General features: G+C 38.1%; 1 protein-coding gene across 9 annotated transcripts in view; it reads left to right on the plus strand.

Moving 5' to 3' along the window:
• Ih (hyperpolarization activated cyclic nucleotide gated potassium channel Ih) overlaps positions 1-27006 on the plus strand; it is a 263913-nt gene that overhangs the window by 103337 nt on the left and 133570 nt on the right. The window contains exon 1 of one of the 9 annotated variants that reach the window (XM_074097598.1): positions 11117-11241. The exons of the other annotated variants lie outside the window; for them this stretch is intronic. The gene's annotated coding sequence lies outside the window, so the exon portion shown is untranslated. Of the gene's footprint in view, positions 1-11116; positions 11242-27006 lie in introns of those variants that run through there. 9 annotated transcript variants of the gene reach the window in all.

Genomic DNA, 27006 nt, shown 5'->3' on the forward strand with positions numbered 1-27006 from the left:
TAGAAGCAGCCTGCATCCACGCAAACCCGCGGCTTTAACCTATAATACAGGAAACGAAACCACAGATATAGGATTTTTAGGTCAACTTTCACTGTAGAAAAACAATTTTAAAACCAGATGACAAAACGGCAGAAAGCGAGTGATTATATTAAATTCACACACGGTTTACCTCAGAGGGGAGGCTCGGTATTAAGTAAGACATTAGAGGCGGGTTTTTCCGCGTCTATTAGCCAAGTTTGCTCGCTGCCGACACCTCAGAGGCCAGTCCTAAGTAAATAAAACTTGTAGTTGTAGTTACTTGGGTTTTAGACTATAACAGATTTGCAAGTTTGAAGGTTATTCGTCTACGGTTAATAATTATGATGATGATGATGGAAAGATACTCTAATAACCAATTTTATATAGGATAGGATAGCCAACCTTTGGAGTAGTTTGAGTTAGGGTTACACAGTAACCGTTAGAGAATCTGACTACGAATCTCGAGGTTCCGGGTCTCAATCCCAGGTCGGGGCAGATATTTGTATGAATACTTAATACGAATGTTTCTTCTCGAGTCTTGGGTGTTTAATATGTATTTAGGTAGGTATGTATTTCTCTAAATAAGTATGTTTATCCTTTGCCTAGTACCCATGGTACAAGATTTGCTTAGTTTGGGACTATGTCAGTTGGTGTAAATTGTGTCATGATATTTATTTATTTAGCCTATAACTGTGTCCCACTGCTGGGCAAAAATAATACGAGTGTATTTATATAATAAAAAATATATACAGGCGAATCGAGAACCTCCTTTGTCGAAATCGGTTGATAAGTACCTATTTAATAATTCTCGATAACTTGTGAAAGGTGTACAAAAAAAACACTAATTGGGTTACTACATTTATTCGGCACCTTTGCGCCTGGTATGACTGTCATTTTGGTTTGTATTTATATGACCTTATATATATATATAAGAAAATATATAAGAAAGAGAGAGAGAGAGAGAGAGTGTGACGGAGTGACATTTATTTACACATATAAATAGAATATATATATATTTCCCCCCTCTCTCTCTCTCTCTCTCTCTCTCTCTTTTTTTGTTATTTATTTCAATTCTTATAGCTTGACACTTTAATATTATTTTATTATGTTCCATTTAGTAAATTGAATACCTGTATGAATATTTGTCGGTAAAATGGGGAAATTCCATGCGATACCCATAACAGGTACACTACACAGGTAGCTTAATCGTCTGCTTATCCCGGAACTTCGAATGTGGGGCACAGGGTGAGGCCAATAGCCAACAGGGGCCCAAACGACAGGTGTGTTCGAAGGCGCGGGCAGCACCTACCAACTCCTTTGATCTCGGCTTTTGACTTTTCTAACTAATAGGCCAGACTAATGTTTCGACTAATATTTTTTCTGCTACTTGTAATGGGGGAGGAGGAAGAGTCGTTTACCTAGATCACAAGTGCGGCGGCGATTTTAAAATCATGTTACTCGAAACATATCAAAATCATTTCATCATGATTTTAAAATCATGTCATCATTCGTGTGATGAAATGAATAGGTATTTCTAAAAAATAAACCGAATTGATAACCTCGTTTTCTGATGTCAGTTAAAAACAGATTTAATAATATTTATTTTTTATTTTAACACAATAAATAGCAAAATAACCGCACATACATTTAATCAAAAACAAAAACAAAAATACTATATAAATATAAATATATGTAGGGGTAAAACAGCGAAATTAAAATAAACCTGCCTCATTCAACAACACCTTTAACCTTAAAAGTTAAGGCAGTGGTAAAAGTTTAACTTTTCAAATTCCCATAAAATATGTGTAACAATAGCCATAAAACGAAACACGGTATTCTGATTAGTCTCCTTCATTAGGCCTATTTCGAGGCCTTTGCTGTAAGTCTTATATACTTTGACAGCTTTAAGAGATTCCCGGCTTATGCCAACTTAGACCTTCACCAGCTTTTAGTGAAGTTTGTTACTTCGTACGTGTTGTTTTTCGTTGTATGTATCGAGAACTTGTCTGGGGCAGCCTGTACCTAGTATATAGCACGAAATTGGACACCGCGGCCATGCGGCGGCTACTTGAAAACTACTAACTAGTACAACCTTCGCAACTCCGGCCTTAGAGGGAAATCTATTTATTCTCTATCCTATATTTAACATGAAAGGAAGGCTTCTTCTAAACAAGCTTTAGAGTTTTATTTGCCTCATTTGCGACCTTACTAAACCGTAAAGAAACGTTCGAAGTTGCACAAAATTGTGTTAAGTATTTATTGAATAATAGAACAGTACTTCTTTATACCAACAAACTTTCATTTGCCAAGCGAATCCAAGACAAAACGAAAGGCGACACCGAATATAGCCCCCCCGGGAACCATAGCTTAATAGGAAATCTCATGGTGTAATACAAGTTACGCCTAAATAACTCTGAAATTCGCGAAGAGGCACACTACCAAAGATATCAATTTTTTACGGTCCGTACAAAAAACGGAACCCTTATAGGATCTCTCGTGCGTCTGTCTGTCTGTCCGTCCGTCTATCACAGCTAATTTGCTCCGAAACTTCTGGACCAAATCAGGTAAAAGGTAGGATGGTGTAATCTTATGACCCAACACAGATGTGCAAAGTATTTTTTTTTAAATAGTGGTCATTTTCCGGGACAAATTAGGAAATTTAAAAAAATAGTTTTGCAAACCTTAGGGTCATATCAAATGAAAGGCTCGTTATGAGGATCTCAAATATATTTTTGTTATTATTGTAAAATAAATAGTTTTGTTTTTATTCATGAAAGAAGACGAAAATTTACCATGCCCCCCCTGATCTCCAAAACTACTGAGCCTAAAATTTGGAAAAAAATACAAAATATAGTTCATTGCTTGTAGATTACAGGAAAAACTATAAGAATTCTATCAATTGAAAATAAGTGGTAAACTTAATTACAATACGTTCACTTACGGGCAATAATAGTTCACTAAAACACCACTAGATAGCGCTAGTAGTAATTACCTAAGTCTTACTGTGAGGATTTCAAATGTGATTTTGTATTAATTTGAAAAGCACCGTTAAAATATTTATAAAAAAATAGAGGAAACCGATTTGATGACCGATTTTTTTAAAACCATGGCAATCTAAGAACACGCGATGTGCTCAAAAACGAAAAACGTAAGATCAAAGATACTTTGCATAAAAATCCTTTCCTCAATTTAAGCGCGAATAACGAAACAATTGAAAGAGATGCTTACTGCTTATTTCATATCAAAAGATATAAGTCAATAAGCTTCATAATCTCACACTAGGCAAGTCTTCAGTGGTGATTCCGTCCTCCCCGCCATAATTTCCTTTCCATTACGCATACAAATTGAGTGTGTCAGTTCTTTGCTTTCACTCCACTGTTTACCACCGTGTCTTCTAATTAGAGGAGCACTTCAGACGAGCCCTCTCGCTGAGCTCTGGAACCCTTGTATCTACATACTTTAAGGCACAAGCTTAGCTTTGTAAAGTGTGGAATGCACGTCGCGACACTAGTCGAATCTCGCTTAACGCTGTCTGTGTGCGTGCACTCACACAAAGCTGGCCGCCTGCGTACTGGTCTTTTTCCAATCACTCACTCAAATGCAAGGCTGAGACTATTATGTCACTAAAATTGGTTTTTTGGAATCTTTTTGTATTTTTTATTTCAATTCCAAATTTTTACTTTTACGGTCATCCCGTAAAACCTAAATTGAAAATACAAACAGAAATATAGATGCACAGAAAAACCAGAAAAATAAGACCATCACTGGGAATCGAACCCAGGTCCTCAGTGATGGTCTTATTTTTCTGATTTTTCTGTGCATCTATATTTCTGTTTGTATTTTCACTATATGTCACGTTTTACTTGGCTATGACAAGTTTTCCTGAGACATCTCCCGTGTTGTGACATTGAACTCTATTATAAAGCAGTAGGGTCCACTTTAATGACAGCAAGTGAATGTTAGATCCTTAATATTTGTTATCTACAGTAACTTGTTGAAGCTTTATTCAAATAAACTTGGATTTCTCGTTCAGGCAAAAATTGCATTTATTAAGTCAAACGCACTAAAACTGTTATTTTCATGTGTTTTATATGCAATAAAGAGTTAATACACAATACAATAATGTACAATAAATAACAAATACGTCAATGCAAAAAACAAAGAAAAATACAACTAAAACTAACTTATTATCGTTTTATGTAAGTACATATTTCTTCAGATAATCCACATTTGTTTGTTTTTTATGGAATCAAATCATTTTGGGGGCAAACAAGCAAACGGATCGCCTGATGGTAAGCGACTACCGTCGCCCATGGATACCTGCAACACCAGAACAGTTACAAGTCCGTTGCCGGCCTTTTAGGTAGAAGTACGCTATTTTCTTGAAGGCTTGAAGCTTGAACGTATTTACGAGTCTAAATGTTAATTACTACTTACCAAATTGTATGAATTAATATTATTAACACATTATCATCTATCTCTCTTACAGTTCAGTTTTGTTCCACTTCCAGCAAATTGAGTTAGGTATTGCGCCAAATTTCTACTGATATCACTTTACCGCTCACATTCGCGGCTACTCCATATTTATTCCGTACATTCCGCCGTATTCAGCCGGCACTCCCAAATTACAAAGTAATGTCCAAATATTGGTAAAATATAAGCTTTCTGTAGCGTATGGATTTGCCAAATCGTTGGAGCAGCAAAGTAAAAGCCATTAAGCCGAGCCCTTAATGATTCATAATGTGCTACTGTCCATTCCACGTTTTTTGCAAGTAAAATATTAAAACCCATTTATTTACAGGATGTAAATTCGTACTTTGTGTTATTAACTTGTTAAATATTTGTGTCGCTTAAGGCGACGATGTATACTTTTACTTAATATTGTCTGCCTGCTGCTAACGTTAACAACGGCCGCAACTTAACCAATAAATAGACTGCTGCTTGCCAAGAAATAGTCAGACTCTCCGTTTTCGTATCTAAATGGCTGTCTGGAAGAGATCGTTTCTAAGCGATAAAAATGCCTATTGTCTACCTTGTTTATTTTTTGTTGTTTCGCTGTATTGATTTGTGATCTTCAATAAAGAATAGTTGTATTGTATGGCATAATGTACATCAAAACTACGCGACACATAGCATTGTAATTAGATCCTTGTAAATTAAGACCTTGGGAAGGACAGAATAGTTTTTATCCCTGGATTTGGCATAGTTGCCGTGGGATAGTAATGAACGAATTATGAGCAGACAAAAAGGTAATATCTATGTTTGTCACCTTATGGCATGGCAAATAATGAGAAAATGTCAAGTAGAAAAAAGTACCATAGGTACATATATAACATTAGGGTAATGATCATCGCCTTAAGACTTTATACGCACGCCTAATTGAATTAATTAGATGTATCAAACGTGCAGATAGGTGTTCAGCTCGGAGAGGTGCATTTCGTCAAAATAATCCTATTTTAATCCAACGCTTAAGGCGTCGGCTGGTTATTTATTCAGGGCACCGTGCCGCCGCCGCTTCCGAAACGATGTAATACAACTATAACCGCATATAGATGCCATTCTAGAAACGTCTAAGTTAGCAAATTGATTTTTTATAAGAGTATTTTCAATAGCACCTTAATAATACGTGGCGATATAGCACGGAGAACAGATGGCCATTGAGGCTGAAAAGTTCTCGAATGGAGACCGGAGCGCAGCGTAGGATGTCCACCAACGAGATGGACGGATGACCTGGTTAAAGGCGCGTGTTTATGGAGGATGCAGGCCGCTTCCAATCGCAGCAACTGGAAGCCTAAGGCGGAGGTCAATGTCCAGCAGACGTAGGACTTCCACGTCTGATTATTGGAAATTGGTTAAACAAATTGCTCCTTACAAGCTTTATACACGCTTCTACGTATGTACGTAACTTGCAGTAGATGTTTGTATGTTATTTTGTTAAGGTCAAACAGTACAGAAAGCATTTTTTGCCTGACACGTGAAACGAAAATAGAAATATATTACGAGACGTACTTACTTTACACTAATACTACACATATTAAATACCACGAGCCATATAAATCTAACTAAAAGTTCATTACTTAATACTCAGTTTTGACGCGTTTTTGAGATACATTTTTTATGCGACGTCTTTACCTACGTTACTCCCGTTCGAATCGCTTAACGGTATAGTGCCTATTCAATTATTGGAATTATACCTTTATAGTTTTTGTGGTACTAGTCGTGGCAATGAACTTTTAGGCAAAGTTAGGCGGCGGAAGGTATACACACACACATTTTTTGTATATTGACGTGCATTCGGTCGATTGCATAGGGTAGGCAGTTTGTACCTACTTAGGGCCGCAGCAGCGCACCACCAGCACTAGCGCTGCCTACTCTGCGTCTACCCAATGCACGCCACAGCTATCATAACAGCCATTTCACCCCATCTTCCACATTGTAACGCAATCAACAAATCACTTTTCAACCCAGTTGGTAAGAACAAACCATATTAATCACGTTTGCAAAAAGTACGGTGATTCGAAAGAAAGCATCACAATGGATACCCTTTCTTTGTGCAAACGCATCAATTTGGCCGGAGGTGGAAACAATGGGAAGGCCAGGGGAAGGAGACGCGATGATTGACGAGCGGGGGGGGAAGGGGCCAGTAGGTAACAGACATCCTTAACCTATGTCAGCGGAAGGCAAATGTTAATTAGGTTGCGACGGTTTAATCCTAGCTAGGGTTAGTTTTAGTATAACAGGGTTTTGTTTTAAGCCACACTATGTATCTTCTTGCAATATAAATGATTGTTTTTTTTATACTTTAGGATAAATAGATAAAGCAATCATTATTACAGATGCAAAACATCAGTCCAAGCTTAAAAGTAATAAACTTTTTCTATTGCTGCTATGTACGGGTCATATTATGGCTCAGTGGTCAACATTGCTCATAGGAGCTTTGATAGGAGCAAACCACTGGTATTGTGTTACAATTCAGAGAACCGAAAATATAAATAATTTACTGTTTTAACAATAAATATACAATTATACAATGTAATGGATGTATTTTATTTTATTGTTAGCTGTAAGAGATTCAAACACAAGCATGTATTGTTTACTGAATAAATGATGAATATTATACAATGAAACAAAACTAAACAAACAGTTCAAAAACAAAATAGCTGCATTATCACTATCAGTCTTGTGAAAGGAAAAAGTATCTATCTATGTATCTAATACCTTTAAACGAGCAATTCTTGTATATTATATAATCAGAATCTCGGAAACGGCTCCAACGATTTCGATGAAATTTGGTATGGTAGGGATTTTCGGGGTGACAAATCGATCTAGCTTGGTCTTACTCTGGGAAACCCTTATTATCGAGTTTTAGCCCGAGCAAAGCTCGGTCGCCCAGGTAGATACTTTATAATTTAACTGTGTACCTGTCAATGCCAATCTGTCTCTCGATTGAATGAAAGCTATTGCGGGCGAGGAATACTTAATTGCCTGCAAAATTCTAAATAATAATCCAAAGTAAGCAATTTAGCATTCAGACTAAGCTACCAGTAGATAACCACAGCTTGTTACGATATAGGTACAATTATTCAGATGTTCATTTGTTTCAAGAATTCGAAGGGACGAACTTCGTCACACCAAGGCCTCGCACTTCTCAAATACGTAAATCGATAATACCTTAACTGTGACACAGTCCGCGTCCGTTTGTTATTGTTTTTGTATTGCGGGATTGCCGCAGTCCGTGGGCGTAGGTTCTAAATATAGAAAGGATAAATGATGTCCCCTGCCGTTACCGAAATTAATGTTAACCCGCTTGTTGTACGCAACCACCTCGAATAAACAATGACAAAGTTGGACTGATTTATTTTGTTTGCTTACGATTTAAGCTAAGTGGGTACTTAGTTCCATATGGTTGACGTTGACGTTAGATCGATATGTACCGGAATAAGATTTTGCAAGTCATGTATTGTATGATGGGGGAGGCCTATGTCCAGCAGTGGACGTCCTACAGCTCATATGATGATGATGATGATGAATGTATATAAACATTTTTGCATATTTCACCAAAAATGAATTTCGCAAACTGTCTTCCGCTAGTTAACGCAGTTATTTATAAAGAACACGTTTTAAAGGGTGTAAAATATCACAAAGGCATGAACGTGAAAAGGGTAAACAAGCTCATAAAAATACCTAAAAATAATAAAGATACATGAAATCCTACTCGTTGCTACAGGAATATATAAGTATCGTCTTCCTTAGTAACGGATCGAATATCAGTCAAAACATGCCTGAAATATAATATTCATAAAAATAATCATTAAAAGTTCTTTACGTTTGAGACAGCAGGTCTACTACGAAACTTGAAACTCGAAGTTCGTATCGTACCGTCCCTCTCGCTCTCGTATTAAATAGTATAAGTGTCAGAGGGACCGCACGACACGAACTTCGAGTTTCGAGCTTCGTAGTAGCCCTGCTGAAGTCCAGGTACGGTACGGTAACCTTTAAAACCAGAAAAGAAAGCTGGGGCCGGATTGTTAAAGACCCGGGTTCGATCCCCGGCGCCAGCATTTCTTTTCTGCCTATTTCAATGTGTTCTACTTGCAATATGTTTAATAAAAATACTTCCGTTTACGAATAGAAAGAAATACCTATTTTTGTCGCTGTTGAAATTACGGTTGAACAGCGCCATCTGTTGTCGGATAGCCAAATTTATCAAATTCGAGCTCGTAGCTAGCAAAACATTAATGTTCCGTTTCTCTTATGTAAAAATGTATGCCTAAGTTCTTCGGTTTTATGTTAGTTTCATTATTCACTGGGTCCATTTGGATAACTTTATACCTACTTATAATAAAGAAAAAGTCCAAGTTGTAGCCGAAAATAGACCAAAATACCTACCCCTTAACATCGGTAATAGAATACCCCTTACCCCAAGATATAGAGACGTTATTTTTAAATCACGTCTGATTAAATTACCCCACTTTAGCTAATAAAGTCCATTTCAACACGAGTCTTAAAGTCTAAAAATAGTTCCTAAAAGCTCTGCTGAAAGTAGCTAAATGACGTGACGTCTACAAGTACAAAACGTCTACATCAACATAATACAGCCAAGACGATTGTTGTCCGCTGGCTACAAAGAAGGCATTTTCTTTTGTGCCGCTACAAAGAGCAGTGTTCAAGGACGGCCCGCCCTTCTATCGAAGGCTAACAGTTTGTATAGCCTCTGATATTGCAGATTAACCCTCGTTCCACGTTCCACCCGTCACGGCGTTACCTGAAGTGCCCCCATAAAGATACAGCGATAAAATAATAGTTGGCCGAACCCGCTGTTGTGATTCCGCCTCACGCTAGTAGATGGCGGTGTTAGCGCTTGCTTTACAAGCAGTAGATGGCAGTGCCATAAGTTTTGAGAGGAATTGGTGACTGTTTATTATCTGTGGTAGGTAATGCAAATAGTTTCGAAGGGTGGCGGTTACTGTACAATCTGTAATTGCCAACCCGGAATTGTCAACCCCCCCCATACTTAGTACCCGGTAGTAGTAGTGGTTACCCGTTTCGCAAATGTATAACGAGTATTTGCACATAACGTATATCCATTTCTTATAACAGTCGGTGCCCTAACATATTAAGTATCCACTTTTCTATGCAACTAGTATGAAAAAGTGAATGACATTAGTCAGGGAACCAACCATAATATGAGACTTGAAAAGAAAATAGCTAAACCCGTAACTAAATAAAAAAAAACCTTTTTATAATTCGTCATTAAGAAAACTCGAGAATCTGTAGCGCCACTGTTACTTTTTTTTATCTTCGCTGGACCTTCAAGATCTTAGTTTTGTAGGTAGGTATTCCTTTGATTTATTCTGTTAACCATGACCATGACATAATGAAATGCTAAACGATCATATTTATATGTTATGTAAATTTAAGGAACGATGGGAAATTTTACTGAGAAGAATTTATTATTTTGACTGCGCCCAGTGCCAGTGGCATAATGATAATGGTTCTTGAGCCACCCCATTGAATGCCCGGAATATAAAAAACATGCGCCCATCGAGATTCTCTTGCCTTTATTTGTGATTTCACCAACTCATAAAATCATAATTTGAATATAACGTAAAAATATTGCTTATGATAAAGAAAGCTTTGAAACCATGAAAAATTAGAATAATTTTCGGTTTCTATTTTACAAGAAACTCGTGAATTGAAATACTACCTACGCGCAGTTACTTATATTGAAAGAAAGAACTGTAAAATGGCTACTGGGACTTACTTTATTGATAAACTAACGAGGTCGCTGCACTTGTGTAGTTTCATTTCCCTTATTAAACAGGACAACAGGACTGTTTTCCAATAAATTTAAGCACCTATAAGTTGGATCGCAACAAATCGAGCTGAATCGAGTCGCAATTGCAACGCGTCGCTTCCATACATTTACGAGCCGTTTCTGTGCGAAAGCCGTTCTTTCTTAATCAACGCAGAAAGGGAATTATTGAGATTCCGACGGGCTCGGCGACTAGCCTATTGGACGCCATCCTTAGTCTCAATGGGACGACGCATAAGACAGGCAATTGCAATGTCTGAAGCTGGTAAAGGTTATGTCACTGGCGGCAGGTACGGGGCGCGGGGCAAGGCTGGCCCGGCGCGCCCCGCCGGCCGCCAGTGCTCACCCGGCTCCCAACCGCGCATGTCCTCCGCGCCGACCCATTCAAATCTCCACACAGCTCCGTTACATAATCCTCGAGGGGCACATTATATTAAAACCTCATAGTGTTAAGGCTTTTTTCTGTGATCGATACATTTTTGCACGTTTTACACGCGTAGTTACTTAAGTTAGCGTTACGTAAGCCGCCGTCCACGAAGCTTCGCTTGCCACCGCTTTGTGATATTGGGTTGTGATATTTAGGCTAGCTTTTCGCTCGTAGTTCGTACTTGGTAATTGGGATATATGTAACGGAGCTCGTCCAAGCCGCCGTTGAGACGCGTGTGGGGATTCCTTTCACCTGTTGATAACCGATAATCCCGTGCGCCATCTCCTGTTTCCTGTCCGTCGTTTGGTGAGTGCTTAGTCCGGGTGCTTGTTACTTGTTGATCGGGGGGATGCGAGGTCAGTAGAGTGGCTCGGCACGGGTTCGCGCGGCTGGTGGCGGCGCGCCACGCCATCTGGCGGCTGCGGCGGTCCGGCTCGCAGCCCGCGCAGGACTCCAATGACCACGAACAGACCAACCACCTGTATGTCTTCTCTCTCTTCACACTCTTGTCTTGCAAGCTTCTGTTTCTATGTACCCTCTGTGTCTTTGTTTTTTTTTTTTTGGCGAAAGCTTTGTCATTTCCTTGATGGGATGTTAAGTATCAGCTTTGTTAATATACACGATGTTCCTGTCATGATCATACTGAAAAAAATACAAACATTGGAACATAGAACCTCTTCATTTTTTGAAGTCGGTTAATAAAGCGCATGAATAGTTAGGATGCATCGAGCATTGCCAAAGACACCTGTATTTATTTGTGTACCTATTAGTAGTAGGCAAAGTAATGCAACAGGTAGAAATCGTGCCAACTGTAAATGTTTAAATGGATTTTCAGATTTTTCAAAAATAATCATAGAGCCTACTTGAAAACCAGACCCAATTTTATATTATTGCACTGATGCTTACATGTTTGAAAGATGCACTAGAAAAATTAACTTGAAACCACACATTCTTGTGCAAACGAAAGCCACAAAGCCAGCCCACAAAGAGCCTCAAAAAAGTAGCCAAATAAGCTGAAAAGACGCAAAGTCTAGTCAGCTCTATTTTCGGCGCTCTTATTAAGTTTGTTCCCGCTTGCCAGATGCTCGCTTTCCGCTTTACATTTCCTACTTTCATATTTCTCATCCCACGCCGCGTCAGCTGTTTCGACGTCGACCGACCACAATAAATGTTTCCTCGCAATCGTTGTTTTATTTTGCGCTTTGTCATCCACTGAAGGCGTCCCGGTGCAAACCGTCGGCCCACGTAACACGCGATGTGACCCGGTACGCACATTGTAAGGCATGTTGCTGTCGTAGGGTACGCAGCGTAGAACTGTTGACGCCGAAACAAGCACCATAAGGGCTCAAGGGTCTCATCGATTGTTACGTGTGTCGAAATTGCGCTTATTTGTAGTTTGGTGTTACTGAGCGAACAGTTGATACAATTTTGAATGTCGCTAATTATTGTCTGTGTTGCCGTAATGGATGGTTCTATTAGTAAAGTTTGTAAGCCGCAGGATAAACCGCTGCCGGTTCTGATATGAAGTTAACTGTTGGGATTTAAATATTGCAGTGGTATAGACAGAAGACTATGACAATTGTCTGTCTGTACACGTATTTTTTGTTTTTATTTTAATGTTTTGTTAAATATTTACAATACAAATACTTACTTGAAATTGTTCAGTTTGCTATCCAAGGACAAAACTATTTACGTTTTAATTTTAAATAGGTATTGAAGTAATGGAAGGTAGTAAGTTGCTAGCTCACAAAACAAAATAGATCATTCCATGAGCCGTTATAGCTTATTTCTTACGATAAAAGTCTAATGATTCGTTAATTGTCTTAATGTTTCCAACACCGCACTTATATTTTTTGTTAAGTTTCTGTATAACTAATACTACACTACGTGAATATATACAGCAATACTTATAACATTTCATTATTACAACCAACAAAATCGATTCCTGAACGGACCGGCTTTAAAAGTCATGCAAGCCTTAAATCCATCATCCATAATTTAGTTTTATGACATCGATAAAAGGGGTCGCTCTGTACGAGGGTACAAAAGGTAATGATATCCTCAATCCAGAGTTCGGTGTGAAAAGCTTATATTTTTTGAAGCTGTTTCCTAAGTTTTTCTTATACTTACCTATTGAAAAAAACTTCCTTATAGTTTTCGACATTTGCCCGGACAAACATAAATACAAATGTACACAAAAAGGGTTTCTTTTTCTTAAGTCTAACTTTTTTGTTTTTACATAAATTTACTATGGTACAATTTTATAAAAAATATATATATATTGAGAAGAAACGTAGGTACCTACGGGCACCTTTATTACAAGCTTATGAGTTCGTGGAAAATAAACTGTGAACAGCCGGGTTTTTAGCTGCTTTCCTAGCTAGTATGTATGTATATGTTTAGTAAATTTGTACGATTCCAATAATCAGCTTTAAATTACTTGCATAAAACTGTGTGCGTTAGGGAATAAAATCGATTTTAAACCGGTAGTTAGGTACTTCACGATCACGAGTTATAAAAAGCGAACCACGAAATGTGTGGGAGCCGTGACGTAAAAGGTATTTCGCGGGGAAGTCCTTTCAAGGTCGTCGATCAATAAGCCAGCTCACGACGTCCCACTGATGGGCTCAGGCGTTGTCGAGTAGGAACTTTGCTTTCAATGTTCACAAGAGGTAGGGTTGCTTTCCATTGATGGAAAAAAAATCGGGTCACTACACTAGTTCTAAACAGATTTCTTAATTGAAATATGTCTGGTATGTTAGTTATTTTACCTACCTACTTCCACATACCAACTAAGTTTAAATAGGTAATTCTTTACTTTATTGATAAGCATACATTACATATGGATAATTTGAATTATGCTTTAGATACATATCAAGATATTTAAATCTACACTTTCATCCAACCCAAACTAATATATAAATGCGAAAGTAACTCTCCGTCTGTATGTTACTTTCCATATCTAAACCGCTGAACAAATTTTTATGAAATTTGCGATATCTGAAAATTAGGTATATAGATAGTTCCCGTGGAATAGCGATAAAGGAATTCTTTGTCGTGGGCAACAGCTAGTCATTTATAAACCAAAATCTTGAAAGAAGAGTAGAGTAGACAAGCCAGGGCATTGTTTCTTTGTTGTAATTTGTTTTTTCAGGAGTCATGACAGTAGTCGTCCTGTCCGTGACATATACTAGTATCCTGTCCCGCCATCTCCTCTTGGGTCTGCCACTGCAATCCTTTGCCCAGCTGTGAGACATATAACGGGCTACATAAAAGAATAGTAGTAACAATGCGTTCGGTCCATAGCGCAGTTTTGAAAACACAGAAGCAACAAAACTTTTTAACATCAAAAGAAATGTTTTTGGTAAAAATTTCATTTACAAATACAAGCCTTTTTGCAGACTGTACTTTTTGTTCACTATACGTTCATTGACATCCAAACTTCAAGTCAGAACTATTAACCGTTGAGGAGTTCCCTCCTGCAGAGACGATCCAGGCAGGGCCACCAAGATGTCACTACCAGATTATTGTATTGTTACCAAATTTACTTAAGTACTTATGCCAAATTTCAAGTCAATCGGACCACTGGAAGTGAGTCAAATTAAGCTTCCAAGATTTGACTCAAACAAACAAATAAATAAATAAAGGATAAATAAAAGCTAGTAATAAAAAAACAGCGACGTCAGTTCTGTTATTAACGAATTTACATGAGCCATTTAATATTCCAGACTGATATTGCTTTCACTGGTTTGGCGTGGCGTGACGAGGCAGTAGAATGATATGGAACATTTTAATTTTGCCACACATCTAAAAGCCTTGGCTGTTTTACTAAATTCCCATCCGCGTGCTGATTTATTTTAAGTCAATTAGTACCTACTTCCAGTTAATGTTTAGCAATAAAAATTAAAAAAATATATTTTGTGATTAGACTTTAACTAGGTTGTAAGCTTTTTAGCTTACAACCATGATTCGTCGTATAATTTTGAAGTGAACTGTACGGTGAAGGAAAACATCGTGAAGAAACCTGCACAAAACTGCGAAGCAATTCAATGGTATGTGAAGTCGACAATCCGCACTGATCCCGAGTGGGAAGCACGGCCCAAACCTTCTCATTCTGAGAGGACGCCTGTGCCCAGCAGTGGGACGTATATAGGCTGGGATCATGAGTAAGAAAACATACCAAGCACGATTTCTAATTAATGAACTAAAACAATGACTGCTCACCCGCGACCTTATGATAGCTACCTAGCTACGTTTATGCAAGATATGCGTGCAGTTCCTCCACCTCCACCATGTAAGAACACACAAAAATCACAAAAATCCACCCATCACCACCACCACACTACACCGACGCGTTTCGAACTCAACCAGAGCTCATCTTCAGAGCAACACAACTACACTTCCCTAAGTAACGCCTGATTTAATAAATTATCTAAATCTTAAGTCAAGTCAAGAGACATTAATTTAACATGCGTGTTCTTTGGTAACGTAAACCCGTTTCAATCATGATTTGCGCTAGCTAAGACCAGTATTGGATAAAATGAAATTACTAGATATAGATGACGAGTCACTCGCATTTTTACTCCAGGTAAAAATAATAAAATAAAATACGCGACAGTTGACAATATAATTCTTATTTAAATGTGTAACTGAATAATTTAGCACGAGAAAAATATCAAAAAGCTTACCTTCAGGACGAAGGTTCGTAGTAAAGAGATTATATATTACATAATTTGTATAAACCCGTGTGTTGTCGGGTTAGAATTACACCTCTCCGTTTCTACCGTGGATGTGGCGACTGAGGATATTATAGGTTAAGGTATACCGTAGGCGACAGGCTAGCAACCTATCACTATTGTACCGATTTTGTCATACTTAAACCTAAAATTGCTAAAAGTGGCTCCGAAGCGGTAACGTTTCGTGTGCTCTGCCTACCCCATTTGGGAATACAGGCGTGATGTTTGTGTGTGTGTGTGTGTGTGTGTAATTTGTATCATTATGTGGCTTTCCATGTCTCAGTTTATGTGTTAGTGTCAGCCATCGAAAACTGCTTTATAATATCTACAAGAAATCGCTTTAAACCGACCAAGTACGTGTAGGTAGGTACGAGAAAGAGTCAAAAGCATTTTTTTTATTCTACCACATTGCTGGGGCAATTATTTGCACATCGATTCAAAATTCAGTACCGATCGACGTACAATTAGACCGAAAAATATTTATCTATTATGGATTTATATGTCATAACATTACGAGTACCTAATACGTATTCTCATTTATTTTTCGCGACGCAAGGTAACTTAGATGGCGTTGATAAAGGACACGAAGTTGGCGTTATTATGTAAATTCAGTACCGACTTTAACTACTTTCTTCGGATTTCATTTATAGGCCACGTGAGCAGGATTATACGAGTATTACAGTACGTCTTTACTAATGGCGTGGTGCCGTAACAACTTGATTCTCACCGGGTTGACTATATTTTACCACTGCCCTCGTTTACTACCATACTTAGTAGAATAAGGGGCTGTTTCACCATCCATTGATTAGTGTTAACTGACGGTTAAATGTGTTGCCGTCTCTGTTTGTTTTGTTCGAAAAGACGGAGACGTTACGGCATCAAATTTAACCGTCAGTTAACACTAATCAATGGATGGTGAAACAGCCCCTAAAGGTTATTTACGCTATCTGCAGGGCTACTACGAAACTCGAAAATCGAAGTTCGTATCGTACCATCCCTCTCACTCTCGTGTTAAATAATATAACGTTAGCGGGACGGTACGATACAAACTTCGAGTTTCGTAGTAGCCCTGTGCCCTGTTTTAGGTGCCGCGCGGCGGCACGGTATCCATAGTGCGCGGCTACCACGCTAGCCAACAGAGGCGATTTTGTAACTAAAAGTGCAGGGGTGTGCGTTGACACGGGCGCACGGTCGGTGTTAGGGGCGCCGGCCGCGGCACTTTGTACCTATTCCATTTTGACCGCGCGCTTCCTAGATGGCGCTAAAGTAATAATTGCACACGGGCGCTACACATGGGCTAAAGACGCCGCTGCTAGCCAATGTCCGATGGTTTGCCGCACGAAGTCGATACACACAGCTTAAGGCCGCTTGTAGATGTCCGTTGTTTTACCGGACAACGGACCATTTTTTGTGGTGTTGTATGGCTTCGTCGCCGGACAAGTGTCCGGTGCACGTAATATATATGGTATGGTAATATTAATGTAGGTAATATATTATATGGTAATATACTCGGCGGCACAAAATTTGGCCCACTCTACATACAAAATAACCTATTTTACAAGCTTTTATTTAGTTTCACCTGTCCAGTTGTCTGTCTGTCTGTCTGTAATCAAATCTTGCAAGTTAAATTTGACCAACTTCCAGTAGTCAGATTGACTTTTGGAATACTTATGTAAATCGCGTGAGCGTGACAATACAATAATCTAGTACTGACATCCTGGTAGTCCGGCCAGGATCGTCTCCGCAGGACGGAACTCTTCAACGGTTAATGGCATCGACTTGAAATTTGGTATGCAAATGTAGTTTGGGTGACAATGCACAAGTACAGTTAACAAAAAATACAGTCAGCAAAAAGAGCTTGTATCAAAAATGAAATTTTTATGTTTAGGTTATTTGCATACATTTGAGGCCCAAATTTTTTGCCGCTCGTATATTTTGAATTAGTGACTGCCGCTTAATTATCGCAAACTGTATGACAGGCGTCGCTCATTGAGTTTAGTGGTACAGTCAAGGCTTAAGATTATGTTTACATTTTACAACCTTGTCGCTGTCATTTCATGCATGAACTTCTAGATATAAAATTGTGAGAATGCATCGTTCTCGTCAAACGTGCGACCGGGCGAGTGAACGGTCGTAGTCTTAGGCATATTCATAGTAGTTATTCAATAAACAATATAGGTAACTAGTTTTTTTCCCGCGGCTTCGTCCGCGTGGAATTCGGTTATCGCGCGCAGTTCCCTCGGGAACTGTGCATTTTTCCGGGATAAAAAGTAGCCTATGTCACTCTCGGGCCCATAAACTATCTCTATGCCAAAAATCACGTCGATCCGTCGCTCTGTTTCGACGTGAAAGACGGACAAATATACAAACACACAAACACCCACACTTTCGCATTTATAATATTAGTATGGAAGTATGGATTGTGTTTGAAAACTATTATTGTAAACACAGAAAGTTCCAAATTCCACCATGACAAAATATAAGCGTGATTAACCTAAAGCCCAGACGCTCGCCATCCTAACCGTTTGATAGGAAGATGTGGGTAAAGATTGTTATTCCGATTGCGTTAGACAAAAGCCGCCTACTATTTAGAAGGAAAAGCTCATACCATCTCCAGTCCACCCACATGCATTCTTGGATTGGTGGTTTTTCTACGCTCCTGGGCAAACGTGGGAGTATAGGTATATATTTAAATAAGTTTCTCGGGACATATTTTAGATGTAACGACGATATTTTAGAAGTCTGAGCACGTCCCACGCCCCCCGTCCCAACTCCGGCCCGCCGTAGCTGTAAATTCTATGACAAAAGTATTTCCTTACGTAGATTAGTAGTCTCCTAATAAAACGCCCAACTTGCACGGAAAGTTTTTACGGAAAATGTGCTGATTGAAATTGAATTAGGTTCTTATCAGCATTTATGTATGTAGAGATATTTTTTTAACATGTAATTTGCCAACTAGAGTCGTATTGGCTATGCCTACTCACAATCGCATACACTATCTCTTTCTACGCTCGTCGTATACTGTTCTATTCATTCAAATCTACTAATATTATAAACAAGCTGTTGCCCACGACTTCATCTGCAAAGGATTCGTTGATAGCGGACCCATGGGAACTATGCCGCCCCAAAAGTTAGCTCACACGCACCCATGTACCGCTCTGCTTTCAGAGCATGACAGCGGGGGCGGCAGACGTGAGCTTGCCTTCGGAATCCAAAAGCTTAATGGTTACTTGACCTGAAATGTATATTTCAGAATTAAATTATTATTATTATTAAGTTTATGACGGTGGAAGTATTCTACCATCCATCTCGGCCTATATACGTCCCACTGCTGGGCACAGGCCTCCTCTCAGAACAAGAATGCTTGGGCCATAGTTCCCGCGCGGGACCAGTGCGGATTGGGAACTTCACACGCACCATTGAATTGCTTCGCAGGTTTGTGCAGGTTTCCTCACAATGTTTTCCTTCACCGCAAAGCTCGTGGTAAATTTCAAATGTAATTCTGCACATGAATTTCGAAAAACTCAGAGGTGCGAGCCGGGGTTTGAACCCACGACCCTCTGCTTGAGAGGCGATAGGATTCTACACCTCCACTAAACGTAGATATAGTGTAGTGTTTTAGTTTTGTAACTAAGGGACCCCATACATCCCTGTATTATTATTATTTTGTAATTTTTCCTTTAATTGTATACTGTAGTTTTTAAGTATTCAATTTGTAATTATTTTATTTGGAAAAAAATAACTTTCTGCCAAGTTTCTTGCGGCGCATTCTTTTTGGCAATGATGGTCTTTCCGAAAGCGCTGTTAGTTTAAAAAATGACGTGTAAAAGTGCCCATTGCGGCCTATTTACTGAATGAATATATAATTTTTCAGGATAAAAACTATCCTATGTCCAACTCAGGGTCTCAAACTATCTCTATACCAAATTTCATCACGATCGGTTGAGTATCTTACTTAAGCATAAAAGCGTAACAAATTTTAAGCATTTAATATACTATTAACTACTTAAGGAAAGTAAGGATAGTGTTTTTCACACTAAAACGGCTAAACGCATTCGAATGAAATTTGATGCGTAAATAACTAAACGTCTGACAAACACAAAGGCAGATTTTTTGAAAAATTAGCTTTTGTGTTTTCGAGGTTTGGAGGCGTGAAATCTAGCACAGGTGTTATTATGGAACGTTAACGAACACAACTAATTTTGCGGGGATTAATAATTAATTAATAAATAAATATCATGGGACACTTGACACCAATTGACCTAGTCCCAAATTAAGCAAAGCTTGTACTATGGATACTAGGCAACGGATAAACATACTTATATAGATAAATACGTACTTAAATACATATTAAACATCCAAGACCCGAGAGCAAATATTCGTGTTATTCACACAAATATCTGCCCCGGCCGGGAATCGAACCCGGGACCTCAAGCTTCGTAGTCAGGTTCTCTAACCACTTGGCCATCCGGTCGAATCCGCTGAATTTTAGTAACATCGCGGAATTTCAAGTCAACTGCTAAATCTAATGGTTTAAGCGTGCAAATCTGCGGGTAAAGGCTTGTACTAAATAATTTCCTTTAGTCCTTGCTTTACTTATTTTCTTTTTACAGGGGCGCCGTGATGGGGCTGAAAGAGGGTGCACTCGCATCCCCCTGGTACAATTATTATTACATAGAACAAAACTAAGATACTGAATGAAACCTATAAATGCACCTCCCTATGTATATGCAGATGCGAGTTGCAATGCGCCTTTCTGAAAATACCGGCGCCCATGGTCCAGCAGTTAATAATCATGAAATGATTACGGCGTAGCGAGTAGGCCGCTCACGTAGCAGTGTCTACGAGGTGGCGTAGCGAGCTGGCCTCGCCTATTTTTCATTTCCGCCCTAATTTGCTTGAATACAAAATACCACTCTAGGTCATCTAGTTTGAGTAATTAGTTTTGGCCGCTAGTTTTTTCTTTGCTGTGATTTTTGCTATGATATAGGTCGCCGACATAGCCAAGCGAATTAGCTCGTTGAAGTGGCAATTGGGCCATATAGCACGGAGAGCGGATAGCCGTTGGGGCCGAAAAGTTCTCGAGTGGAGGCCGCGGATCGGCAAGCGCAGCGTAGGACGTCCACCAACAATAGTGGACGTCCTACGGCTGAGATGATGATGATGATAGGTTGCTGTTTGTAGCACAAAAATCTGTATTGACCGCGTATGTTATTTTATTTGTAAGAGAACAAAAAATCTAGTAACCTGGATGGCAACCTAAAAGCATGCGTATTTATTATGTTAAACTCTACTTTTATCCCACGAATATTATAAATGGTAAATTTTGTAAGTCTGTTTGTTTGTTTGTTACTTCATCACGTCTAAACCATTCAACCGATTTAAATGAAATTCGGTGTACAGATAGTTTGAGTCCCGGTGAAGGACCTAGGATAGTTTTTATCCTGGAAAATTGCATGGTTCCCGCGGGATAGCGATAGACGAAGACGCGAGTAACGGCTAGTCCCGCTAATATAATAAATGCGAAAGTTCGTAATTCTGTTTGTTTGTTACCTCTTCACGTCTAAACCGCGAAACCTTTTTTTGTCACGAGTAAATATTTTCTTCCTTTCTTTCTTTCTTTCTAAACGATTTATAGGCCGATAGGACTACGTTATTTTGAGGTATTAAGTTTCAAGAATTCTAAAGTTTCTTATTTTTTGCCTGTGGGTACAGTCGTACCTATGAAGCTTATTGTAGCGTTTTTGTGTCATTTTTGGTTGCCTGCATTTTCAGCAATTTGAAGATTTGTGGTTGTTTTTTTTTATTTGAATAAATCTCGCAAAAATAAATTTAAAGTTAAAAATAATTATGGCATCATATCTAGGATAGCCTGTGGAGTATGTAAACCAAATTTGTGTCATTTTCGTCCAGTGCAAACTGTTATATGGGACAGTATGTAAAAATGGTGAAAAAAAATTACGTTTATGAAATATTTATTTCCTATTCAGATTACTTACATACGCCTATAAAAAAAAGTTGTGCCAAATTAGACCACGCAATTTTAAGATTTTAAATTATTTTGTGTTTCTTAACCTAAACAAAATTCAAAAAAATATTATAGTCATTAGAGTTCACATATTTTATATCATAAATGCATATAAATCGACATGTGTAAATTTGTGTCATTTTCGCCCACGATATTTAAATGAAAAAAACATAAAAACAAATGGTTGCGGTCGAAACGGGTCGCGCGGTCAAGCGGCGGGGCGACGGGGAGGCATAAGCACGCAAACACGTTCGATCGGTACGATTTCATCTATGGGAAGCATTCATATTAGATAATACAAGTACTGTCGTCGCATGTAAGTAGGCAAATTGCAAGCTGAGTATGAGTAATTAAACGCGAGTATGAGTATTCCAGCCGAGACTAATATAAACATTTTCTCAAAATGTATTACGATATTTATATAATATCAAAATGCAGGTGTATTTTCCTCTGAAAAACCAACGAGCTGTTTCACACACATTAAAAAAAAGTCCGAGGTTCTAACAAAATAACTGATACCTAATGGGTAGTTATCAGTTGTTTTGTTTTTGTTTGTTATTTTGATTTGCTAGATGTTTTTTTTTTCTGGAACCAGATTGAATTTGGCTGTAGGTACAGCAGGCTACTGCGAAACTCGAAAAACTCGAAGTTCGTATCGTACTGTCCCTCTCGCTCTCGTATTAAATACTGTAAGTGTCAGAGGGACCGCACGACACGAACTTCAAGTTTCGAGTTTCGTAATAGCCCTGACCTCGTGCCAACTTAGATATTACCGTGACCAAGTTTTTGAGACTTGATAATAATAAAATTTAAATGCGACATTGTTGTCGAGTATAGCGATCCTGCCAATGTTTTTAACTCTTTCATTTTTTTTCGCTGGCCTTAAACTATATACTTCGCCTATTATATAACTTAATGAGTATTGAATTGACTGACTTTTATCTCCGCTACGTAATAAACAAATTTGCATAACTTTATTTTTTTGCATACTCTGAATGTAGTACCTATTCAAATAATTAAGTATGTAAATAATAGGTACATTAATTTAAGAATCAAAAGGCTGATAGTTATATATAAAAAAGGTTGCCTGGAAGCTTAGAGCAACCCGGGCGGAAGGGAGTAGCCATTCGAACGCGTTCCTCTCTGTCGTACAAGCCCAATGGGGCATACGAATTTTAATAAAACAAGGCGCGCTCGGATTTCAAACTATTAGACGTCCGAATCGAAGAACGCGCGAGTGAACCGCGGCGGTGCTAAAAAATCGAATTGTTCAGTTTCCTGCTGTAAAAAGAGATCTGGGACATCAAGCTTGCAAAATTATTAGTGTTACATTTCACATGGAAGTAAATTGTTATCGTATTATTGCTATTTAATTACATTTAAACAACAAAGACGTACATTATTGTTCGGATTCGTTTACCAACATCGAGTCCTAGCGGTACAAATTTCGGATCGGTCAAGCGATAAATCGCATAAGCGATAAAGCGATGACTTAATTATGTTACTGTCAATGTGTTAGTTTGGAGTCATCTGTAAACGAATTATTAGTGTATTGTTTGGGTTATTTATGTGTTAACGTCGTCATTACAGTCAGTTGGAGTTTTGTTTTTGCATCTAAATAAGCCGAACTGCACTTTTATGCACATTTCCCCCCGCAACAAACGCCAGAACTATTTTAAAGGTAATCTACCGCTAAGGGTGCTCCCTTCCGGTAGGAAAGCCCGCGTGCTCTAAGCCTGGAAGAGATCGTTCTTAAGCGATAAAGGCCGCCTGTTGTTTACCCTTGTCTTTTTCATTCTGTGTACCTGTTCTGTATCGCTTACTATTTTTGGTGTACAATAAAGAGTCATTGTATTGTATTGTATTTTATATAAAAATTTAGAAATGGTATGTTAGTATCGACAAAAACTAATGTTTAACTTTAACTGATGGCATTAAGTTTCGAAAATTTCTAATGATCGAAATTTGACGTGGATCCTGCTTATGACGCTGAAGGTCGGATTTGTATTTATCTGTCGTGTCGTGTCGTGTCGTCACGCATATATATAGTTAATTTAAATCGATATCTATATCTATAAGTATCCCAAATTTCAGCTAATGCTACCCAGCCGTTAAAGCATGATTGAGTAACAAACATCAAGATATACAAACTTTCGCATATATAATAATTAGTAGGATTGATCTAGCCCCTAAGCCCTTCTCTCTCACTCGAACTTAAAGGAAGATGGATATCTTGTATCTGGGTGTCTGTATGGTCTTGTATGCCCAGCTCTAAAACCTGGCTATCGCGTCACTGCATATCTAAAATAGCAGCGCTTAGCGTCAACAATCCTACCGTGTAAGTTAGCGGCCGATTATAACCCAACCAAATTAAGAAGTTTAAGTTTTATTTGCATTTGTGTGTTCATAAGAGTGACAAAAACACAATAACTAGCTTATATTCAGGGAGAGTATTCAACCGAACGTCTGGTGAAGCAAGAAAATTATTGCCAGCTACACCATATGAAAAAAAAAACACCAACATGGAAATGAGAACCTCTTCAAATCTTTCATAAAATAACACTGGAGCACTAAAAGCTTTCTATAAAAGCTGCAACTGTTAACTAACCTCATCTAGTCTAGAGCCACATCCAATTTGGAAACGGGAACTCTCCGGTTTTTGTGGCATGTTATTAACGCACGCTGAGAGCTTTTCGTCAACGCTTCAAATGTCCAGTAACCTCGTTTGTGTTTTGATGAAAAGGTAGAATTAAAGCTAGCGGCCGATAAAAAAACAACTAAAAAATAAAAATAAACATTGATTGGAAAACGCCTTCCTCCTAGATATTATATTAATATCTAGAAAGATATTATATATTAATATGATTATGCATTTCAAAAGCTTCGATCAAATGCGAAACTACCCATAACCAACATCTAGTACGGGAGCTACGCCCAAATAAAAGTAGGGGCCGAAAATGTATGCAGTAATATAAAAAAACGACCAACTTGGAAATGCGAACTTCTTTAAATCTTTCCATATTATAATACTGAATACTAAAAGCTTTCGATACAAGCTGCAAGAGTTTAGTAACCTTATCTAGTTTAGGAGCCACACACGATTTAAAAAAAAGCGGCGTATTTCTTTTTGTAATAAAATGTGAATAACAATATGTTGGAAATGCGAACCTCTCCAGTTTTTTCTGGCATATTATTACGAATGCTGAGAGCTTTCGATGAACGCTTCAAATGTCCACTAATCTCCTTTCGTTTTGAAGAAAAGGTAGAGTTAAAGTTAGCGACCGAAAAAAAAAACTAAAATAAAAATAAAAAACAATTTGAAAATGCATTTCATCCAGAAATTTTAATAAGATGATTATGCATTTAAAAAGCTTTCAATCAAATCCGAAACTGCCCATAACCAACGTCTAGTACGGGAGCTACGCCCGAATAAAAGTAGGCGTAGTGCGTAATAATATGCCAGAAAAAAACTGGAGAGGTTCGCATTTCTAACAAGTTGTTATTCTCATTTTATTACAAAAAAAAATACGCCAGTTTCTTTAAATCGGGTGTGGCTCCTAAACTAGATGAGGTTAGTAAATTCTTGCAGCTTTGTATCCCGTATTGGAAAGACTTAAAGACTTAAAGAGGTTCGCATTTCCAAGTTGGTCGTTTTGTCATATTACTGCAAAATTTTTCGGCCGCCTACTTTTATTCGGGCGTAACTCCCGTACTAGGCTTTGGTTATGGGCAGTTTCAGATTTGATGGAAATCTTTTCAAATGCATAATCGTATTAATAAAATATCTGGAAGGAACACGTTTTCTAATCAATGTTTTTTTTATTTTTGTTGTGATTATTTTCGGCCGCTAACTTTAAATCTACCTTTTCTTCAAAACTAAAATGAGGTTACTGGACACTTGAAGCGTTGATCGAAAGCTCTCAACGTGCGTAATAACATGCCACAAAATACTGGAGAGGTTCGTATTTGCTATTTGCAACATGTCGTTTTTCTCATTTTATTACAAAAAAAATACACCGCTTTCATTAAATCGGGCGTGGCTCCTAGACTAGTTGAGGTTAGTTAGCAGTTGCAGCTTTAGTAGAAAGCATTTAGTATCCAGTGTTATTTTATGGAAAGACCTGAAGAGGTTCGCATTTCCATGTTGGTGTTTTTTTTTTTCATTTTAGTTTCGAAGTTTTATATGCTGCTTGTTTTTAATCTGGTGTAGCTGGCAATAATTCTCTTGCTTCACCAGACGTTCAGGTTGAATACTTGTCCATAAATATAAACTTGTTTGTGTCATACTAACTACTAAATATAAACTAGTTTGTATCATATATCAACTAGTGTGTGTGTTTTTGTCAGACCTCACAAATGCAAATAAAACCTCAAACTTCTTAATTGGGTTGGGTTATAATCGGCTGCTAACTTTTGCCGCTTACTTCACACCGGTATCTGGTAGTAACATCTTGGTAAAGCAGCCAGGAGCGTCTCCTCAGAAGGGAACGCCTCAGTGATTAATGACATCGATTTGAAATTTGGTACGGAAGTGTTGTTTAGATACAATGAAATTACAGTCAACCAAAAGTAATCAGCAAAAAAAAACTAAAACTTATTAGGTAGGTATCTCGTAAAAAATTGCCATGGGATAGGCATAAAATCTCGAAATGACAAGCGCTAGACTTAAATTCATAAAATTTTGCACAGCTGTTTTTAATACAAAGTCAATGATAACTATGATGTAATTTTTGGGATTACCCATGAGAATTCAGTAAAATCTCGAAATCAATTAAACTGTCAGATTACGCGTGCGAAGCCGCGGGTTATATAAACAAACGAACGCTGCCAGCCGGCGCTCAAGCACCCGATGTACTCTTCCCCGCGCTCGCCATTCGCGCGAAGTACGTTTCGAGGTTTTTTTTAAATAATGAGAATCCGTGGATGAAAATGACACAAATTATGAATAGTGTTTTTTTACACCGTTAATAATCAAAAACAATAAACTCTAACAACTTGAATTTTCTTTTGTGGTTTTACAGTATTGTATTAAAAAAATTAATATCTATAAATATCGTGGATGAATTTGACACAAAAATTTTGGATAACAGATATCAGTATTTTAAAACGTCTGACATCTTTTTAACAAACTGTAATATTCTTTTAGAGTTAGTTGGGCGAAATGTTAGGTACTGGTTAAAAATCAGGATTCCCGTGGATGGATATGACACAAAATGCCTATGTACATCAGTTACTGCTCAGATATTAATAAGAAAGTAAAATTTTCGTCTTTAATTTTTTTTTCGTCCAATACTAATGGAAAACACTAATACCTAAATTTCTACTTATGCAGGCACCAAAATGACACAATTTTTTGTATTAGGTTGGGCAAATGCTCCGGAAGCTATATGCGAAAAATAAACAACTTTAATATTTTTGAAGCCTCAAAACGTAGTCCTACGGGTCTATACTGGAGTAATTAACGTTACGACAAATATCTTTT

The sequence above is a fragment of the Choristoneura fumiferana genome, chromosome 14 (genome assembly GCF_025370935.1).
Source record: "Choristoneura fumiferana chromosome 14, NRCan_CFum_1, whole genome shotgun sequence".
In the NCBI taxonomy this organism is placed as follows: Eukaryota; Metazoa; Arthropoda; class Insecta; order Lepidoptera; family Tortricidae; genus Choristoneura; species Choristoneura fumiferana.